Source organism: Pituophis catenifer, unplaced genomic scaffold (assembly GCF_029215685.1).
Source record: "Pituophis catenifer annectens isolate HBS135680 unplaced genomic scaffold, rPitCat1.0.hap2 SCAF_10, whole genome shotgun sequence".
Lineage (NCBI taxonomy): Eukaryota > Metazoa > Chordata > Lepidosauria > Squamata > Colubridae > Pituophis > Pituophis catenifer.
This window is the reverse complement of record NW_027256890.1, coordinates 13,095,777-13,101,487: the sequence shown is the minus strand read 5'-3', so window position 1 is coordinate 13,101,487 and position 5,711 is coordinate 13,095,777.

Genomic DNA, 5,711 nt, shown 5'->3' with positions numbered 1-5,711 from the left:
CACGGGAGTGAAGGGGGGGAAAAATGAAATACCGTATTTTTCGGACTATAAGATGCATTTTATTTGTCTCCCAAAAGGGGGCAAAAATGTCTGTGCGTCTTATAGACCGAATATTGCTGAAGCCCCGCCTACCCACAGGCCAATTTTTTGGCCTCTGCATGTCCCGCTTTTGGGCCTTTTTCTGGCCCATTTTCGACGCTTTTTTTGCTTCCGTTTTTTCAGAAAAAGCGGGCTGAAAAAAGCCTCAAAAACGGCCCCAAAAAGCCTCGAAAAGGAGCCAAAAAAGCCCCCAAAATGGGCTGCAAAAGCCTCAAAAATGGGCCAGAAAAAGCCCTAGAAAAAGCCCAAAAAAAGACTGGAAAAGGCGCAAAAAAAAAGGGAGGCCAAAACCTTTTTTTGTTGTTGTTTTCCTCTTCTAAATTTAGGTGCGTCTTATAGTCTGAATAATACAGGAATTCTGGCATTACCTCTGCTTAGGTCATACTCGACTTCTTCTTCCTGCCCTCAGAGAGAGAGATGCTGAGTCCCCCCCTCGCCCCCCCCCCAGGTTAGGTTTCTGAGGCCTTTTTCAATTGAACAAACTCCCTTTCAGTGTGTTTGCACAAACCCAGATGTTCCTTCAGGACTCTAAATATGGACACCAACATTGCTGGTGGAGAAAATGACGCTTTCTTTCTTTCTTTCTTGGCTTCTGTGCGTGTTTATTCTCCGAAGTGCTGTCCAGTGTTTGGGAGTTTGTCTTCACTCCCTTTCCAACCAGGTCTAAGGCCGTCTCAGGACCTGGGATGCCATTTGATGTACAAGCCACCTTCCTACCTTGTTATGTCACATATTTTACGTTTGCTACGGCTGCGAATGGTTCCCAGGGGGCGAGTTGGGTTGCAGTGTCTTATTTATTTTCATTCCGTTCAGCGCCGTGATTTGTTTTAAAAACGTGTCTTGTTTTGGTCTGGGAAGACACACTTAGTTAATTTTAAAAAAAATTGCCTATTAGGTTATATCCAAAAATAATGATTAAGCGGTGATGTTCCTAAAAAGTGATTTAGAACGTGAGGACAGCTCTCTGAGGAAATATAAAGGAAACACCAGCGGAAAAGAAGGGCATTTGAGTCAGAATAAATATTTCTACACGTTCCTGTGTTAGTGCCACATACACACACACACCAGTCTTGCTCATAAAGCTAGTAGCAGTTCCTATCTCTTTGTCGAAGCTGTGATCGACTTGCCTTAACTAATTTACGCTCACATTCCAATCCTGGAGCCTGTGGTGCAGAGGTGGGTTTCAGCAGGTTCTGACCAGTTCTGGAGAACCGGTAGCGGAAATTTTGAGTAGTTCGGAGAACCGGTAGTAAAAATTCTGACTGGCCCCGCCCCCCCCATCTATTCTCTGCCTCCCGAGTCCCAGCTGATCGGGAGGAAATGGGGATTTTGCAGTATCCTTCCCCTGGATTGGGGAGGGAATGGAGGTTTTACAGTATCCTTCCCCTGCCACGCCCACCAAGCCATGCCACACTCACAGAACCGGTAGTAAAAAAATTTGAAACCCACCACTGCTGTGGTGGTGGTTTGTGTGTGTGTGTTTGTGTAAAACCAAGTTTTGCAAACCGCTTCTGATAAGGTTGAGAAATCCAAGAATCATTTGTTGCTCTTGGAAGGCAGCAGTTGAAGCGCCTTCAATTCTTTCCCTATTTCCCAACATTTTCCTGAGGTTGGAAAGCAGCGAGAACCAACCTTTTAATATTTTTCAGACCCCTTTGACTACCTGTTAACAACTCTCTTACTTTCCTAGAAGTGCGTACATCTCCAGCCTTACTGTACACGATATCAATTATAAGGATTAAGTCTGGGATTTTTAGGTAATGTGCATCCACGTTAGTGCATCAAGCCAGCTGGCTGGTTGGCACTATATATTAATCCATACACCCTACCACTACGCTGGGCTCCTGCAGCACGCAACAACACAGAGTCAAAAACCAATCAATTCACATTACGGCTTTCCTTGTCATATGAATCCATACTTAATTGCTACCTGTCAGCTTTCCATTATCAGCGTTGGCAGGTCGTGCCAGAATGACAGTTATTTCCAAAATATTAATAAACATTGTTATTTCCTTGAGGGGGAAAAAAAATCTTTTTTTTTTTTAACTTACACGGTTACAGTATTTAAATGCCATTCTACAATCTTACATAGCGCAACCTGCCTAAGCTGGATAAATGTGAGATTTAAGCTTCTGCGTTGATGTTTCACACTATATTTGGCCTGGTATTTTGTTTTAAGGCAATTACAGTTAACACTTTTACCTAGGCTGAAATGCCTGTGGGGTGGTTTTGTCGTTCAGCGCGGTATTAAACCCAGCCATGATGCGTGAGTGTGTGAATCAGGCTCTCACAGTGCGCCATTGTGTGGGGTTTATTTGGGTGAAATTACGTCCATTGGGTCAGAGAGAGCCAAACAGCTGAGTCAGCAAAGCTCCGTATTAATAGAAATTCCTTAATAGGCAACGAACATGGTGAATTGAATAGGCCATCATTCTTTCTTCTAATTCTGTGGAATGGCATCCCCTGTTAAAGCTAATCCTTTGGAGAAGGCTTTTTCGTAAGATATTATTCCAGGGATTGGTGGGTTTTTGAGACTTTCCCCCCAATTTTCTTTTTTAAAAAAAATAAAATAAAATAACAACGTTTAGTTGTGTCTAGGGATTTGATTATCCAGGGCATTGAATGCTTGGGAAATGCCTGGTGTCCCAAATCCTTCTTCCTTGCCTTTGCTCCTATTTGCTTGGACATACAGTATCACTCACTCTTCTTATTCAAGAAATGGTGTTAAAAAATAAATAAATATCTTAATGTATGTACTTCGTTTGTCGTAACTTCCTGCCGGTCCTTTCAAAACAGTGTGAAAATAGTTTTGTGTTTATTTCTTACGATGTTTCTCTCCCAGGTTTTTAGTCTTTCCACTGGAGAAAATGGAAGTTCTTTTCATTTATTTTTCCCCTTCTCAAACATAAATTCTTCTTACCCGATGTATCTCTTGTACTGTTTTCCTATTGGTAGCATATTTCTCCTCTTATTCTGCCCCTTTAATCAACATTGTAGTTGGGAATCTTAAGTTCCACAGGACGAGACGTCAGCACAGGTTGTCCTCGATTTACGACCACAGTTGAGCCCAACATTTCTGTTGCAAAGCAAAAGCAGTTGTTAAGTGAATTTTGCCCCCAATTTTACTACCTTTCTGACCACCGTTGCTAAGTGAATCGCTGCAGTTGTTAGGTTAATGACACAGTTGTTAAGTGAATCTGGCTTTCCCCATTGACTTGGCATGTCAGAAGGCCGCAAAATTGATCGTCTGGACCGTCATAAATATGAGTCGGTGGCCAAAGCGTCTGAATTTTGATCAGGTGACCACGGGGAGAGCAGCGACAGTCGTAAAGTGTGGAAAACGGTCACAAGTCACTTTTTTTCAGTGCTGTAACTTCAAACGGTCGTAAGTGGAGAACTACCTGTACATGATGTTCTTTTCGGGGGGGGGGGGGGTTGGTAAGAGTCAAAATATTGGCAAGAGCTTCTTGATTGTATAGCAGGATGAATGTTGGAAGGTAGGACTTATTAATAACAAGATTGTCTGGTTTTAATGTGATTCTTCCGTCGTAGAGGATGTTCTCCAGCTATTAGGATGGTAATAAATCAGTGCTGACATCAGTTTGCAACTGGTAGAAAATTAATGTCATATAATAAAAAGCAAACCTTTGCAAACAGTATGCTTTTGGTAGGGAGTTCTATCCATCGTTGGTTTCCAGGATCTGCTAATAGAGGTGGCTATGGATGAGTCAACTACTATATTTCTTTATAGACTGACAAGGTGCAAAATTAAGCAGGAAGCTGCCTGTTCAGCTTTTAAAAAGTTGTTGTTTTTGTAGAACACTAATTATAATTTCCTATGAAGTGCAACGTATTAGACTATAACTAGACCACTTCTAGTGTGTGACTGGCTTACGGCATCCTTTTGAACTATGATTATTTACCCAAATGCATAAAATTTAACTTGAATTGTTTGGAGTAGAGATGATGTCCACTATTATCTTTGGTCTGAGAATGGAATGGAATAGGAATAGGAATAGGAATAGGAATAGGAATAGGAATAGGAATAGGAATAGGAATAGGAATAGAAATAATAGAAATAGAAATAGAAATAGAAATAATAGAAATAGAAATAGAAATAATTAGAATTAGGAATAGAATAGAGTAGAAAAGAAGAATGGAGTGGAATGGAACGGAATGGAACGGAACGGAACGGAACGGAACGGAACAGAACAGAACAGAACAGAACAGAATAGAATAGAATTCTTTTATTGGCCAAGTGTGATTGGACACACAAGGAATTTGTCTTTGGTGCATATGCTCTCAGTATACATAAAAGAAAAAATACGTTCATCAAGAATCATAAGGTACAACACTTAATGATAGTCATAGGGAACAAATAAGCAATCAAATCATATTAGGAAACAGTCAATATAAATTGTAAGGATACAAAGTTACAGTCATACAGTCATAAGTGGAAGGAGATGGGTGGTGGGAACGATGAGAAGATTAATAGTAATGCAGACTTAGTAAATAGTTTGACCGTGTTGAGGGAATTATTTGTTTAGCAGAGTGATGGCGTTCGGGAAAAAAAACTGTTCTTGTGTCCAGTTGTTCTGGAATAAAGTCCATTGCATGCCATCTTCTACTTAAAAGAGCACACATGGAGGAAAATCCAGATATTCTGCTTCTGTCTTCACTGTTCCAACAATCCCAGTGACAAGAATTTGCTGTGAACGGGGGAACATGAAATTGTGGCTGGGTATTTAGCGTGATCAAATTAGGTTCTTTTGTCTATAAGCAGTGAACCTTTCTACTTTATGAGACAAGCTTTCACAGGAAGATAATGCACTTTTCAGATGGAAAAGAATTTTGCTCCTGCCGCTCTTCATATTTAATTTTTTGCTAAGTAAACATTTTTAAAAAAAAAAAAAAATTCTCACAATGTGCATTCCTGTAGGATTGGGTTTGTGCATTCTGCCTGAAACGCCCAGTAGTGCAGAGTAATTCAACTTTTGCTTCGACTTTTTTTCTGTCTCGCATTTGAATGTTCTGGGCTGCCTCCTCGTGTTGCTTCTCGGCTCCTTGTTTTATGACTTAAGAAATCCGAGACAGGTAGTCCTCGACTTACAACCGTTCATTTAGTGACCATTCAAAGTTACAACGGCCCTGAAAAAAGTGCCATTTCTTCTGGTTGCTTGCCGCGCAACCAAAATAAGTTGAGGAGGCGAGGGGGAATAAGTTGAGGAGGAGGGGAAACACGGTACCACCCAAAACGTTAGAAAATGTACAGTGCAGCCACTTCTCCATACCTTCATTTCGCCCCCTATTTGCAGAGAAGAAAAGCAAGCTATCCTGTAAAACTAGAAAGGCAGAGAATTGAAATCGATGGTTTCTCTTGCAGCTGGTGAGAAGTTCAATAGATAAGATGTCTGTCCTTTTCATATTGATCCTGCAGATCGACACCTTCATCAAGAAATACATTTGAAATACCGTTTCTTGCTCAGAAACTCTGGCTGAACTCAGGGGGAAAAGAAACCCTCACCCGTCGATCAAATGAATGAATGCCTTTTGTTTGTTTTGTTAATTAAATTTCTGACTCGACTCTTAATTTTCAAGCTGTCCTTCCACAT